General features: G+C 32.4%; 1 long non-coding RNA gene across 1 annotated transcript; it reads left to right on the top strand.

Annotated features, from left to right (window-relative positions):
• The first annotated feature begins 5,956 nt into the window (after positions 1–5,956).
• On the top strand, positions 5,957–6,986 carry LOC149569844 (uncharacterized). Its single transcript, XR_016361777.1, has 2 exons — positions 5,957–6,186; positions 6,471–6,986. It is a non-coding gene; the product is annotated as an uncharacterized LOC149569844 (long non-coding RNA).
• Positions 6,987–18,188: the final 11,202 nt, after the last annotated feature.

Here is an 18,188-nt window from a genome sequence, read left to right as displayed (position 1 = left end):
AGATGCCTCATCCACATTAATTTCATAAGGAAATGAACTCAGCCATCTGACCCTTGGAACAACCTCTTGTACATATGTAAAATCAACATCAACTAGAAATAAAACATTACTATAATATTTCTCTGCTAGTGATACTAGAATTATCAGTCTCTATTTGATAGACTTCTTAAAGTCTTCAAAATAACTTGTCATCACATACTCAAAGTTATCCCTAAGTTATTGTATGAATTATCCAATATGAACTGCAATGGACCTTTTGGTCTTCCAAGCAACTTTTCCAAATAAAGGAAATGTGTTCTACACATAAAAGAATAAACAAACTAGTATTGAACCAAATTTTCTTTGTGTACTCTTTTTCTTCTTATGGTTCCCAAGTTTAATGATAAATGTTGGAGTTGTAACTTAGAAAGATCATATGAGTGGTCCTTCTTCACTATCTTGAAGCCTAAATCCACAACTATATATGGTACACTATTCAATCTACTAGATTGAAAGAACTTATGTGCATTTACTCTTACTACAAATGCAATTAAGGGATCAACAATTGTGTCTATAGTCATTCTTCTATTGTTCCATAGTATGCCTATATTCTTCTCAATTATCTCTTTAGCATCACTTCGCATGGTCTTTGGCCTATCTAGGGTGGGAGACCCTACCGCTCTATTAATGATCCTTTTAGTGATCTTGGTAGGCCATTTTCCAACCATATAGAGTTATCATGTATACTTCTAAGCACTATCTTAATCTATTTTGTTTTGAATACATTTGGAAAATCTAGGGCATCGTTTAACCCTTTTCTCTCTACAATTTTGTTTTCCTCCTTCAGAACTCCATCTATGCAGAGTTGTCCATACAAATATTTGATTTTCTTGTCTCCTATATTACCAACCTTACAAGTGTAGCAACACCTTACATCTTGCATCATCAAAACATGTGGTGGTATCATCGATATGCACTAGAAGGATCTCCCTTGTATGTTATCTTAGGAATATCTTGAAAGGGTGATTGTCTAACCTCATTACTATTAAATTGAACATTTAAAATCTCTTTTCCTTCCTTAGCAATAGTAGTAGAAAAGCTAGACACCATTATAACTAACTAGGGTTTGCAAAAATTTACACATCATAGCTCAGCACATGATAAATACCTTGAAGAATATGATGACTGGTGGTGAGTAGTAGTTGAATCTAGTTCACAAATATCTGAATCGATTCACTCAATTTACCCTATTCTCTTTGTGCTCTCTTCGATGTTGAATGATTGCAAATGAGTCCAAAAGTAACCATATAACCCTTGAAACTTTAAAATAAATTCTACATGCTTATACAACTATAAGCTCAGCTATAGTAGCAATTTTAACTCGCTTGACTTACATGCAATTTATTCCATGATCGGAAACCATAGCGAGCTTGGCTAACACTATCACTTTTAATATCTTGGCATCAACTAAAATTTCATTATTACTTGGTAGTAAAAATAAAACATCATATTGGGTCACAACATGAAAACTAAAAAAACTTATAGATTTCTTTCAAGTTCTAACCAATACTTTGCATCTTACTTTATAAATATATGATCTTCTCAAAACTTGAGTTCTTGGAATTGATGTATAATATAACTTTGAAATATCTATCCCACACATACCTTTTGATTGCCTAGTTAGGGGTGGTGTGATCACTCGATTCATTGGACGAAGTGACTTCATCTAAACTTCATGTGCTGCAATCTTCTCTATTTTTCCATCTTTTGTTCATTTGCACTTTTACTTCTTCAACATCAACATTCTCTTTACATTTATTCAATTCACTGCTTGGTGCTTTTGATATAGTCAGACAATTTCTATACACATGGCCAGTCTTGAAACAACTAAAACATGTAGTTTGACTTGATCATCTACGATAATCACCTCTAAAATGTGTTCTAATGTGATTCTTAGGAATATGTCCATAATCTTGACAGTAATGACAACTATACCTTGTTTTGTAATCCCAATTGTACAATTTTCATTATGTTGTCCCTTTGTCTTCTTATGTGATGTCCACTTGGCATTAGATTTTCATTCATATGCTCTATGTCCATAATTTTGACAATTATAGCAGTAACCTTCAAATATTTGTGTGCTTAAAGTCTTGGTCTTGCATTCATGTGCCAAATGTACTTGCTTGTTGCACTTGTAAAAAACTCCTTTAAATTTCTACTTTGGTCCTTGATTAGTTGTCTTACTTCCATGGACATTAGTTGTGTGACCTAGCTTTCCACAATTATGAAAAGTGGGCTTATAGCTCTTACCTTTGATGTTTCTTTGTTCACCACTTTTAGATTATTCTCCTTCTTCAGTACTGGTGTATCCCAATCTAGCTATATCATTGTTAGATCTAGAAGATCTCATCAATTTCTCAAAATAATTGATAGCTTCACTAGGTTTGTTGAAACTTTCAGCAAATTATTTTTCCTTTGTCAGATAATTTCTTAGTTGTTTATTCTACAACTTATGGGTAGTAATCTTAATGTCTTTTCCATTCAATTTATGATTGGCCAACATCAATTGATTCATTGTCTCCATTTGCATGTTAGCAATCCTTTGTAACTCTGATATCTTCTCTTCCAATCTATTGGTCAATGTTCTTTTGTCATGTTCAATCATGACATTGTCTTCCTTAGCTTTCCTTTTCTATTCAAGTCTCTCACATAGGAGTATTGATGGTCCTTCTCGTTCCCTTTTCAATTTTTTAATCTCTATAGCTAGGGCACCACTCTTTTCCATCAGATCTACAACTACTTCATTAATCTCACTTGAGTTTCCACTTTTAAAAATTCCAATTGTGTCACTTTCTTTGTAATATATGTTATCTTTTTGAATGGCCATATCTTTCCTTCTCTACAATGAGTGCTTAAACTCATCTCTTTCTTCATTCTGCTGATGCAAAATAAGTTGTATTTAAATTTTCTAATTGTCAATAACCTTTCCCAATTTGTAGACTTCCATCTTCAAGATATTTCCTCAAAGTTGCAAAGCTTTTCTTTCTAGAGAATAGAGCTCTGATACCAATTATTAGAAATAAAAATGGGAAGTAAACTATGAGAGGGGGGGTGGGGTGGGTGTGAATTAGTAGTTCAAAACGTTAACCTATAAAATATTCACCATACATCCATCTCATCATTGCATGAAAACTGAAATAGGTAATTACACATGTTCATGCATAGTATCAAATAAATAACATATATGACACAATATATATTTGGGTTTCCCATAAACCCTCCAATGAGAAGGTAAAATTGGGGTGGGGATGACAAACACAATTCTTCTCTATTGTAGCTGTAAATTGTAGCCAATTATGGTTACAAAAGTTTGATCATAAACTATGATCTCTCTGGTGAAGGGTTTGCCCTGTTAAAGGCTTACAAGGAATATTATGTCTCACCCTATTAAAGGATTTTAAAGCCCTACTAGAAATGTGCTTGATTAAAGGACCTAAACTCACAATGACTTAAGCATCATGTTAAAGGATTTACAAAAGCCTATTAAGACTACTTTGTTAAGAGATTTTTACTGATTCTCTTATTAGAATATCTCAAGCTTAATCCTACAATTGGCACTCTTTTTCTAGGTAAAAAATCACCTTTTTACATTTATCTTTGATCCTGCCAATCAAATATAACTTCTTTGTCCTTCAACTAGTCTATCTTGTTCTCCTCTAACTAATTTTGCAATACAATCCTTTCACCTCTCCTTAGTCACCTTGAATACTCTACTCTTAGCATTCACCCTACACTTCTTAGCCGCACATGCACTATGTCTCTCTCTTCACAAACATTTCTTTTAGGGTTTTCCTTCCTTAACAAGTCTTAGGTATCTTAAGGGCAAGTTAAAATCAACACTTGTGATTCACCAATTTTGTCACTTAATACATCCCGTTATCTAATTGGTTGCATGAACTACATAGGGATTCCCAATATGCCTTTGTATGTATCTTCTAAGATCATAAATAATCCTTAAGTCAGCACAAAAATGGTTTACATAGAAGTTTGTTCCATTACAAACAACTATGTGCAAAATTGTTTACTCATCACTTGAAGCATTAGATGTTTGACATCCACTGTATCTTTAATGTCGTAACTAAGCCTAAGCCTAAAAATAATTTAGCGTCCATTGCTCACTCGACATCTAAATCACTCAACACAAACTATCTACTCGAGACATATTGGTGCTTGGCACTTACTATATATTATACTTTGAATGCATTATTTGACATCTTATGCTTGGCATGAACTAAGTTCAATTTAGGTAATGACTTAAGTGTATTGTCATGCATATGTCAAAACTAATTTGAGATTAATAGTGTGTGCTATACCTAAGTAGTTGTAAGGGGTGCATTATTTTTTGTATCCAACACCCTAGATTTTGGTTTGACATATTGATCAATCATGTACCAAAAAAGGATTCCAATAGAACTAGTGAGTACAATGTATGGATACCCATGTATCTTGGTAGAATTATATCTTTTTATATGATCTCAAATATTAGTTTTCATGCTAATACAAAAGGAGAAAGGGCCAAAGTTCATTTCTTCATAATGAAGATTTTTGGTCATTAAAACTAGTGATTTCTTGGATTTTGATAATCCAAAACTACTTGAGTATAAAGTTTATGGTGATCTCAAAAGTATTTGTGAGATGTTTGCATACTTCATGATGAGATTGAAACCACTTCAGGATCGTCTTCGTTAGGGGTAAACCACAAAACTCAAAGTGATTATAATGCAAGATAAACAATATAAATATTTGATAAGTGATTATAAAGGGGCATTTAATAAGGCTTTAGGTCATGACTCATCGATTCTAGATTATGGAAGGATATCTAAAAATAGTCAATATAATTAATTTACGTGAGGGTATTAGAAGGTGTCAATCAATCACACCAATTGGTACAAAATAACAACTGACTAACTTCTCACTCAACCAACTACTAGTTGTGCACTTTAATGTTTTCCTTTAATATTAATGCATCTAACTTTGATCAATAGTGTAGTTGAAATTTATTATGTATTTCTCTAGAAATTTGATTAATTAGTAATGTGATCTAAGATCTCTTTTATGGGTTTCTCCTCTCAACCTTATTTTTCAATAGACCTTACACTAATTATATCTAGATGGTTGATAAGGTGCAATAGGTAGTTGAGAAGATAAGGAAAGAAAAGAAAAAATTGCACTTTGGATAAATATAAAAATCCTTCTTAGTGAAAAAAAAGCTACACCAAATGTAGATTAAATTGCAATGCATCAGCAATAAATGGTTGCACTGATGAAGTAATAAAGTACTTGATTTGCATATAGATGGATAAATTATTTTGTATGTACAAAATATTTATATTTAGCCGATAGGCTTTCCTTTTGGAGTTGCCTCCAGTCGAAAATTGTCTCATGTTGAAAAAATAGCTGTCAAAAAATTACTTGATCTACATCCGTCGCTTCTCAGGAATGGTGCAAGAAGAAAGTTGGGTTGAGTGTGGTTTGGTGGAGGGAGAGTTTGATTAGAGAAGTGATCTATGGATTAGATAGAGCAATTATTGAAATCTTTACAACCATTATTGAGATCTCTAGCCAAAGGTCTCATGCTTGGAAAAATTGCCTGAATGTGTAGCATACAGCACATAGTTCCAACAGCCTACCTATTTTTCTGATTATAGGTTCAATCTAAATTTTAGAAGTAGTGGGTTTAGATATTAACCAAAAAATTAATTGCCAAGATTTGAAAAAACTAACAGCATTCAGAGTTTAAGCTTGAGAAACGCATTCTCCTAATGGGATTTCAATGGCTTTGGATTTTTGTGTCACCCAATTCCAATCCAAGATTAGAGTTTCGGATGAAATCATAAGTTTTTGTAAGTAGAAACAATTGAAAGAGGCATTTCATATTCTGTAGAGTGAGAACTACCATAATGTGGGCATATCTGCATATGTTTCTCTCTTCCAGGATTGTGTAAATGTCTAAACCCTACCACAGGGGAAATTGGTTCATGCCCATATTATTCAGTTTGGGATTCAATGTGAGGGAACATCCTTTTGGAACAATTTGATCACCTTGTATGTGAAGTGTGGGAGTTTGGCTGATGGTCACAAATTTTTGAACCAAATGCTCAATCCTTGTGTCATTTCATGGATTGTCATGATCACAGCATATACCAGGTACGAACATGCTAATGATGCTTTGGCTCTTTTAAGACAAATGAGAGGGACATGTATAAAACCTAATCACTTCACCTTTTCTAGAATTCTTCTAGCATGTACAAATTATAATATTTTGAAGGAGGTTCATGGAAAGATTGTTAATAGTGGGTTTCAGTCGGATTTGTTTGTTGGAAATGCCGTAGTAGACCTGTATGCAAAATGTGGGAATTTAGAGAATGCACGATATCTATTCGACACAATGTTTCATCAAAATGTTGTGTTGTGGAATGCGATGATTGCAGGCTATGTGCAAAATGGACGCTTGGAGAAGCTCTAAGACTCTTTGAGGAAATGCCTAAGCGGGATGATGTTTCATGGACGACGATGATTACGACATATGGGTAGAATGGAAATGTTGAACAGGCTTTGGAGTTTTTAAATCGGATGCCTGATAGAAGTTTTGTTTCATGGAATTCCATGATTACTGTGTATGCACAGAATGAATTTTTGGATGAGGCTATGAAGTTGTTTGGAGTAATTCCAGGTTGAATTGTTGTAGCTTGGAATACTATGATTGTAGGGTATGCATAGAATGGGCAATTGGAAGATGCCCTGAAGCTGTTTGAAAAAATGCAACTGGAGAATGTGAAACCAAATGTAATGACATTTTCCAGTGTTCTCCCAGCTTGTGCCAGCTTGATAGCTCTAGAGTGTGGTAAGGAAATACATGAACAGATAACCAAAAGTAGGTTTCAGTCTAATATTATTGTAGCAAGTTCCCTTGTACACATGTATGCAAAATGTGGAAGTATAGAAAATGCACGCAATGTGTTTGACAAAATGTACAAAAGAGATGTGGTCTCCTAGATCACAATGATTGAAGCATATGCAATGCATGGCTCTACAAGGGAGGCCCTTGAGCTTTTCAAACAAATGCAATCTTTTGGTACAAAACCAAATCAGATTACATTAGTTGAAGTCTTGTTTGCATGCTACCATGCTAGTTTAATAGATGAAGGTTGGCATTATTTTAATGGTATGCATCAATTCTACCATATTGTACCTACAATGGAGCACTACGGTTGCATGTTTGATCTTCTTGGTCGTGCCAGGCAACTTGACGAGGCAGAAGATTTTATCAAGAGAATGCCAATAGAACTTGATGTTACCATATGGAGCTATTTGCTTGGTGCCTGTAAAGCTAATAACAACATAAAGCTTGGAGAGTGTGTGGCAGAACACCTTTTCAAGTTGGACCCTGAAAATGCCTCACTATTTCTAGAGTTGGGAAATATCTATGCTGCAACAGGGAGGTGGGATGCAATTCAGAAGGTGCAGAAAATGATGAATGAGAGACAAATAAAAAATATGCCTGGATGTAGTTGGATTGAGGTTGACAATAAGATTCATTCTTTTTTCTTAGGGGACACTTCACAATCACAAACAAAAAACATATGGGGAATGTAGGACAACCTAACTAGGGAAAAAAATATACTAGCATAAGACTTGAATCCTTTACAAATTACAGATTAAAAATGGCAGCTGCATGGGTATTTCACTTATAACAGAATGGGGACCTAATCAACTCATTCGAATGATTAGGTGGCTCTACTTTCTTTTCTGTGTTGGGTTTAAAAATCCTATGCACTATTTGGTTGATACCTGTTGTTCCTACAGAAATAGCTCACCTCTGCATTTCTTGTCAGTCCAGTAGGTTTTTTGTGAGGTGATTCTCTTCGAAGGTGTGGCCACACTTTCTCTGATCATTTTTTTACCATATTTTCTTACATTGTTTCAGTTGCTCTGTCTATATTTTCTTTGTGTTGGGGTATGAAGCTCAACAGTCACACGACTATTTGTTGGCTTTAAAGTCTTAGTATTCATAGAACTCTTTATAATGGCTGTGTGCATTCCATTTACTTTGTATCAAATATTTGACTAATGGTAATTCCCTGCTTGAGTGTGGATGTAGGAAAGTTATGTCAAACCACAATAAAACATTATGTCATCGTTTTGTCTTCTGAGTTTCCATTTTTCATTAATATCTTTGCTCATTTAATATTTACACTTTGTGTTTTAATTTTCTAATCATTTTCTCGTTAATGCGCAGGGGCCTCTTATATGAATTCCATGGGTCCAAGTTTATTTAAGGCATTTTGTAAAACAGTTTAGACTACCTATGCTTCAACATTGTGACTATCCTGCAAACACATTTTCCTTTGAACTTGTTCTATTCCACCAGATTTTGAACACCAAAGTACTGGACTATGCTAAGTCTAATGCAAAGTTTCAACAGCATATGCTTCTCCCCTAACAATCTTATTGAGTTTTTAAATAGGCCATACTAGTTGTATTTGAGTTCAATTCAGTTTGTGAAACATCTGGTTGAGAGATTTTGGGATTATAGAATGACATCATCTCATTTATTGCAATCACACAATTCGAGTCTATGTAAAGACAAACACTCAGCAGTAGTGTGATGAGGTTTCCATGGATAAAAACTCTCTAGGTAGAACATCTAACAATCAGCTCCCTTCCTTTGTACTTTTTTTGATGTCCAATACCCTATTTCAAAGATCTTTTTCAGGTGTTCTAAGATAGCAATGATGGTGAAAAATCCAAACCTTCACTTTTTCTGTTTGATTCAGTCATATATAGTTTCTTCTTTTCCTTCCAATAATTTAAAACAACTTATTGTGAACTATACATAATCAAATGTATGGGAAAATGTACCACAGTAGTTGAAAACTTTTAGGAGAAGTTAGGCTCCCTGCATTTGCACCCTTGTGGTATGCTTGTCTTTTAATCATCTCTTCAAGTATTGATTGGGTTGTGAAGACCGTAAAAATTAAAAATATGCTTAGACCTCTACTTCACCACCTTGTTATATATAGGTAGTGGCTATCCAACCAGCTAAAGTCCAATCCATACAAAGTAGTTGCATTTTAGTTGGCTGGATAGCTGTCTCCTATTGACATGTAAATGGAGTTTTGAATTATTTGTATGATCTTGCAAAACTATAAGTTTGTTTGGTTGGTTTGATATGACTGAATTTCTATGAAGAAAAAATGTTCATAAATGTTTAAGTTTGGTGTACATTCATCAAAACAATTAAATCACATGAAATTTCAAGTTTTTGTTTCGATGCTACAAATCATTGCACAAACTATATAATTGCCTGGAAATCTAATTTCTCTTTTAAGTTTATTATGAGATTTTGATTTGAATATTTTATTATTTTATGATGATTAAATTTGCACAAAAATACCTAAATCAAAGATAATTTAATGTAGAAACTTTCATAAATTAAGAGTTTAAGATTGAGATTATAAAGATATTTTAATGAATGAACAATCTTAAGCTATATCATTTCATAATAAACGAACCCAAAATAAAATTCAAGTACATTGTCACACAACATAAATATTAATTTGGGCAATCTTTCACTATTTCATTAACACTTGAAGCACTCAAAAGTTTTACATGACATATTCATACAACACAACAACATATGAGTAAATAATGTGGGCTTGAATACAATAATTATTCACTTACAACATAATTTTTGTTCTATTATTTCTAAATAATTTTATTACTTAATAACTAAGTTTGTTTAAACATCATCTAGATCACAAGTAAAACGATTGATAGAAATTATATGCTTCAACAAAATAGAATATAAATATTTATATTATTTTTATAGCTGATATGTATGTATGTATGTATGTATGTATGTATATATGTATGTATATATATATATATGTATGTATATATATATATATGTATGTATATATAGATATATTTATATGTATATATATATGTATATATGTATATGTATATATATATACATACATACATATATAATACATACATATACATATATACATATCTATATATATACATACATATACATACATACATACATACATACATACATACATATACATACATACATACATATATATGTATATATATGTATGTATGTATGTATGTATGTATATGTATGTATGTATGTATGTATGTATATATATATATATATGTATGTATGTATATATATATGTATGTATGTATGTATATCTATGTATGTATATATATATATATATATATATATATATATATATATATATATATATATATATATATATATATATATATATATATATATACATATGTATAGATATGTATACATATATATATGTATATACATATATATACGTATATACATACATATATATGTATGTATTATATATATATACATACATACATATGTATATATGTATATATACACATATAAATATGTATATATATATATACACATATAAATATATATACACACACACACACACACACACACACATATATATATATATATAATTTATTAAGAAGTAGCTTCAAATAGTTATAAGTTTTTAGATATGACAAGTGTGGTGCAGAGGACCAAGCAAGCAAGGGATCATGTATTAAAATAAAGTGTGGTTTTGTGATTTTGTGAACAAAAGATAACATACAACTATAAAATTAGTGATGGTTGGTGTTAATGAACTCCAATGAGTTGATGCATTTAGTTGTCTCTACACTTGTGAGTTGCATTTATTTAAAAAATTAAAATAGATTTTTACACAGCAAGGGAGAACATACTCAATGAAATAGGAAAATAAAAAGGTCTTCCCATAACCTTATATCATTGTCTCTACTCAAAAGATAGAGGCTATCTAGGTATTATTGACCCATATACGTAGAATACATTTCTTATTACAAAATACATTGTTAGGGCATTATATGGCAAAGGTCCTTGCAAATGTTTAGTTCGACACCATATCTAATCTACTACCACCAAATGATCTTGGGTTGAATTATTTGGAAGGATAGACTCTTTGCTGCTCCATTTTTAAAATCCATGGGTTTACCCCCTTAACTTCTATTTGGTTTCCTTGTCAAATAACTTGAACCAGTAGGTTGTATTGTTTTCATAACAGCTTGAGTCAATGTTATTTGGTTACAGTTCATAGTTCTATAATATTTAAAGTTGGTGTGAAAAAGATTTGAGATGTAGTATCCAACACATTCCCAACAATTTTAATAAAGTAATGGGGCTAGTGCCTCAAGCAGTAAAGTGTATCAATTGTGTTCTTTCTATTTAGGAAGAGAACTCCTATGTAATTCTATCGTAATAAAGACATTACCTATTCTCTTCCATAATATCAAATGCATTTTCAAAAAAATTAATGCTTTGGTAAGTTTTTTTTGTTTGCTTCATTGATATCTAGCTACAGTCCACTATAGGGTTGTAGAGAATTAAGCAAGTATTAGAACTATAATTGCATGTGTAACAATGCTATAAATTCAAAGAATATCAAGGTACTTCCAACTAAGTGAGATAGAGTTGAGTTTTTGATATTTTTTGTAGATTGTTGCATAGATGATCTACTTTACAATTATTGGCTACTCTAGACTTTTCAAACTCATTTTTTGATGCAAACATGTCATGTAATTCTTCGTGTTGTTATGATGCATAATTTTATTAATGTATTATATAAGAAGATATGGGTCAATGTGAGGATGCGACTTTGGAAAATGACACCTCATGGAAGGACAGTGAGGATGCAAGTAAGTCAAAGTAAGTCAAAGAGGAAGAATAATCGCTACAAAGCTATAGCTAACTATGCAAATGTGCCTTATGTTGATGATGCACACAATAGCCAGAGCGTGTAGTAGCTTTGCCATTGTGTTCTTAAATTCACACAACCCTAGGGGACTCAACATCCCCTGCTTTGGAGGTGTACATGGCCCAAATTTTGGTCCTCCCGTTCTTCACATTCTCCCATGGGTTTAAGTAAACATGCATGATTTTCTAAAATTCTCTAAGCTATCATTATGCAAGCTCATTGGTAGGCTCTTTGATAAATATTCTTGATCATTGATAATGACTAGGTTTCCACAAGTTTTATTACACATTAGTTTTGCATTTATTTTGATAAGTTTCTACAGGTTTTTCTTATTGGCTTGCTTACTTATTTTAGAAGCCATGTGGGTGTGTTCTCACATTACTTGTCTTTTTTGTAGAGTCAATCTAATCCCCATTGAATTATGAGTTCTATTTGGAAATGTTGACTCTTTTGCCGAGCAAAAATTTTTCACCATTGTAGATCGTGAAAATGATGAATCTTTGGTCGCAGTTAATTATGAATATTCTCAAGTTGTTAAGGTTATAGAGTGGACAAGAGTTCAAAGGCTAAGGATCTGAGAGGAAACAAAAAGATGTAGCGATCGCATTGGGCGGGGCATTCTTTAGTTTGTGTACACAAAGATCTGGAGAAGCTAATTGAATGGTACATCGCTATACTCTGTAGATTACTTTGAATTTTAATCAAAGTTGCAGTTTTGTTGGAATGCACCATTCAAGGTCACAGGAAGTTTCTTCAAGCTTGAAAGTTGAGATGATGGATTAGGACGTGATACAGGGTATAGTATGCAGGAGTTGCAGACGAGATCTAAGTGCTAAGGAAGAATTGCAAGTATGAATCCTTCAACTATTTTGAGGTCCTTTTTTGAAAGCCTTTCTTCTTGGTTGCCTCAACCTTTGTAGCGATGATTCTTCGTGTTTGACTTACTTGCATCCTCACTGTCCTTCAATAAGATGTCATTTTCCAAAGTTGCATCCTCACTCTAACCCATATCTTCTCAAAATATACAGAAATAAAATTATGCATCATAACAACACAAGAATTACATGCTATTTTTGCTTCAAAAAATGAGTTCGAATAGTCTAGAGTAGAAAATAACTATAAAGTAGATCATCTATGCAATACTCTATAAGAAATGCCAAAAACTCAACTTAGTCTCACTTAGTTGAAAGTACCTTGATATTCTTTGAATTTAGAGCATTGTTAGACATGCAATTATGGTTCTACACCTTGCTTAATCCTCTACAACCTTGTTCAACATTCTTATTTCAAAAAAATTGCATGATAAATAGAAAATGGGAGGCTATGCATTGACATATTTGTGATAAAAACTTGTATGTGGATGAAACCTATCTAGACTTCAAGGCTATTAGAAATACATTAATGCCAATCGTTCATTAAGCTTTTATTTTATAATTATTAGTATTTCTTTCAATGGAATAAATGGTACTATCTTTGAACTCTTCAAATCTATTGTGCATGGGCTTAGTTTTTAATTTTTTGCAACGTTATGTGATCAATTTTGGTATGCATTGATTGGTTTTTGTATTGATCTTTTGTTCCTTATTAATTTTGCATTTTTACATTTAAAATATTTTGTCAAACTAAGAGAATGAGCTCTACACTCACTTTTAAAGTATTGATTGTTAAATTACTTTGTTCCTTCAATTCATGAAAAATATTCACTCACGAATTATAACATTTGATTTGTAATTAGGAATAAAATCAAAATTTTCCATGTATTTCAGTACAGTTGTTTTTTAGAACCTATAAAAGCCAAAAACTCTATTTGATGCTACTATTTAGTAGATTACTTTCTATAATTTTATCATGAAAAAGTTCAATTATACTTTCAAATTAAATACCTATCGGCGTACCTCTTGCACCTCTTTTTGGTGCAAGTGTTAGTTCATAATTCATGCCGAACCACACTTGACTGCAAAGAAGGTATTTTACTTAGTATGATTTTGCATATATAGTCTACATGAAATAGATGAATCACAATGAGGATACATGGAAAATGAGAGAAATATTAAAGGATTGTAAGGAACACAAATCTATATATCATTAGACTTCACTTCAACCAAAAGATGTTTATGCAATTATTTAAAGGCCTACTTTTTCTAGTGAAGAGGAAATATTTTTTTTAACTTATTTGAATTAAATAATAAGAATTGAATTAGTTTCTCTTGGCTTTTTTCTTTTCCTATATGGATGTATTTGAATGCTAGTCTCTTGCATAATAAATTTAATCTTTTAAAAATAGAATCTTTTCGACCTTGTTTTGTATACACAACTTTAAAACCATAAACTCAAAAATTTCACTGATATTATCTAATCCCAAAAAATCAAAGAGAACAACTTTAGATACAAAAAGAAAAGAGACCAATTCACAATAGAAGTCTAGTTTGGTTAACATTTTATTTTAGAGAACAAGGAATAGGAGCAGCCACACTTGTCAATTAGACAAGGAGCTCCACGTTACACTTTATCAAACAACTCACAAGCTTCTTATATGTTTCAACATTTGGTATACATATCTACACCATAATAGAATAATTTATTTTAAATTATATTTAATGGACTTCATTAACTAGCTAAATGCTAAAATAAGTTTATATGAATATGTACAACTACCAATTTGATATACTTAAAATTTTCAAGGACATATGAAGAAGCCCTTTTTTGTGCATATTCACTATTGCAAAGCTCCCATTTTGGTGAAAATATGTAGTATGATAAGAGGAAGGGGATTTCAACAAGGATGAAGTTATGGTAGTGAAAGAGGCTAGGAAAACCAATAGAGGCCCTTTGCCTATTTCAGATGTGGTGAAGGACATAGAGCCTTTGAATGCTCAAACTATAACATGCCAGAAATAAATCAAGGAAGATAGGCTAGAGTGAACCTAGTCTAGACAAAAGAGGAGAAAAAATAAGTTTTACCAGATGTGGGAGAAACCCTCATGATGAGAAGATAAATGATCATTCCATAAAAAGATGAAGTTCCTGCAAAGAACTCTGATGATTCATGGTTCAGGACCAACATCTTAAAAATGAGATTCACTTCTAGTCTAAAGGTATCCCAAGATATTATTGATGGAAGTAGTTATGATAATATGGTATCTAGAGAAATAGTATATAAATTGAGTTTATAATGTGAAAAGCATCCTTGTCCTTACCATATTGCATGGTTTAAGAAAGGAAATGAAGTAATTGTTGATAAAAGATTTTTAGTTAAATTTACCAATGTGGGAAAATTTTATAATGATGAAATATGGTATGATGTTATCCCTATGGATGTTTTTCATATATTGCTCACAAGACCATGGCAGTATGATAGGAAGGTCCTGCATTATGGGGAGAAAATGCTTAAACATTTTGGAGGGATGGCTCTAAGGTGGTTCTATTGCCACTTAAATATGAAAAGAAGAATGAGACCATGTTGTCTACAAAAGTAGTTCTCAATGAAATGAAAGTAATATGATTTTGTTATGCATAGTACTAATAAGAGGAGAAAAACAAGAAAACTTGATGCCATCTGAGGCAATAAAGGTGTTGGAGGAGTTTTTTGATGTTGTTCCTGATCAACTACTTGATGATCTCCCACCAAAAAGAGATAGACAACATCATATTGATCTTATTCATGAACAAACTCTATCTAATCAAGAAACCCATTGGTTGAATCCAACACAACATGCAGAGTTGAATAAAAAAGTGAGACAATCAGAGAAAATGGTTCTAGTTAGAGATAGCATGAGCCCATGTGTAGATGCCAAAGAAGGATGGCACATGGAAGATGTGCACTGATAGCAGAGCAATTAATAAGATTATTGTTAAGTATCCATTTTCTATTCCTCAGATAGAGGACATGGTGGATGAATTAGTGGGAGCTAAGTACTTCAAAAAGATTGATCTCCAAAGTGGATACCACAAGATCCACATTCGAGAGGGAGATGTATGGAAGACAACATTTAAGCCAAGAGATAGTTTGTATGAATGGAAGGTTATGCCTTTTGGACTCTCTAATGCACCTAGCACATTTATGTGGTTGAAGAATATTGTACTATGACTAAGTTTGTTTTAGTTTATTTTGATGATATTATGATCCATAACAGAAGCATGGAAGACCACATACATCACTTAAGGATAATCTTGAGTGTATTAATAAAGGAGAAACTCTTTGCAAACTTGAATAATTGTACATCCCTGTAAACTAGTTTGACCTTTCTAGGATTTATCATTTCTCAATTTTATGTACAAATGGATCGAGAAAAGGTAAACCAAATTCTAGAATGGCCTAGCCTTTCTAGTTTAATAGGAGTACAATTTTTTCATGGGTTGGAAACTTTTTGCTGAAAGTTTATCTAAAATTTTACTACTATTTTAGCACCCATAATAGACTATACCAAAGGAAGGGAATTCACATGGACAACAAATCTTATGGAGAGTTTTAAATTCTTGAAGAAATTTTTTTGACAAATTTTTTGAAGTAGAGTGTGTGCCTCACATGTTGGGATAGGCACTATTCTTAGCCAAATAAGTAAGCCTATAGCCTTCTTTAGCAATAAATTGAATGAAGTGAGAAAGAATTGTTCTATCTATGATTAAGATTTTTATGTAATTGTTCAAGCATTAAGACACTGGAGGCACTATCTGGTCCCACATGAGTTTGTGCTCTTTACTGATCATATTGCTCTAAAATATCTCAACACACAAAAGAACTTGAATAGTCAACATGTTAGGCGAGCGGGTATCTTTCTTATAGGGATATATTTTTGTTCTGAAATGTAAGTTTGGGAAAACAAAATCAGGTTGTTGATGCCCTAAGCAGGCATGTTACACTATTAACCACAATGGAAACTGAAGTGACTGGTTTTGATGCTATTAAAGCCTTGTATGAAACTGATGATAATTTATAGGAAATTTTAGAATAGCTAAAGAATTCATCTTCTAGCAAGTTGAATCATGTGAAAGATGACTATTTTATGCAGGATGGTTACCTCTTAAAAGGTAAACAACTATGTGTACTAGGAAAATCTATATAGGGAAACATTATAAAGGAATTTCACAATGGTGGACTAGCTGGACACTTTGGAAAGGACAAAATAGTAAACTTGGTTGAAGATAAGTCTTATTGACCCAACTATTAGTGTAAATCCTATGCCTAATACTTGAACCCTAACACTAATTATAATAGTAGCTTATAAGTATTAAATTATTGATGGGGGTAGTTGTGATAATATGGTATCCAGAGAAATAGTAGATAAATTGAGTTTATAATGTGTAAAGCATCCTTGTCCTTACCATATTGCATGGTTTAAGAAAGGAAATGAAGTAATAGTTGATAAAAGATGTTTAGTCAAATTTACCAATGTGTGAAAAATTTATAATGATGAAATATGGTATGATGTTATGCCTATGGATGTTTGTCATATATTGTTGGCAAGACCATGGCAGTATGATAGGAAGGTCCTACATTATGGGGAGAAAATGCTTACACATTTTGGAGGGATGGCTCTAAGGTGGTTCTATTGCCACTTAACTATGAAAATAAGAATGAGACCATGTTGTCTACAAAAGCAGTTCTCAATGAAATGAAAGTAATCGGATGTTGTTATGAACATTACTAATAAGAGGAGAAAAAAAAGAAAACTTGATGCCATCTGAGGCAATAAAGGTGTTGGAGGAGTTTATTGATGTTGTTCCTGATCAACTACCTGATGATCTCCCACCAAAAAGAAATAGTCAAGTTCATATTGATCTTATTCCTAAAGAAACACTATCTAATCAAGAAACTCATTGGTTGAATCCAACACAACATGTAGAGTTGAATAAAAAAGCGAGAGAATTGCAGAAAAAGGTTCTAGTTAGAGATAGCATGAGCCCATGTGTAATATCTGCATTGTTGACTCCAAAGAAGGATGGCACGTGGATGATGTGAATGATAGTAGAGCAGTTAATAAGATTATTGTTAAGTACCCATTTCCTATTCCTCAGATAGAGGATATGGTGGATGAATTAGTTGGAGCTAAGTACTTCAACAAGATTGATATCCAAAGTGGATACCACCAGATCCACATTTGAGAGGGAGATGTATGGAAGACAAAATTGAAGACAAGAGATAGTTTGTATGAATGGATGGTTATGCCTTTTGGACTCTCCAATGCACCTAGCACATTTATGTGGTTGATGAATATTGTACTACGACCTTACATTGGTAAGTTGTCTTTAGTTTATTTTGATGATATTATGATCTATAATAGAAGCATGGGAGACCACATACAACATCTAAGGATCATCTTGAGTGTATTAAGGAAGGAGAAGCTCTTCGCAAAC

Source organism: Cupressus sempervirens, chromosome 3 (assembly GCF_028749045.1).
Source record: "Cupressus sempervirens isolate cs-2001-9-10 chromosome 3, ASM2874904v1, whole genome shotgun sequence".
NCBI classification, from domain to species: Eukaryota; Viridiplantae; Streptophyta; class Pinopsida; order Cupressales; family Cupressaceae; genus Cupressus; species Cupressus sempervirens.
This window is presented reverse-complemented; position numbering and strand designations above follow the sequence as displayed.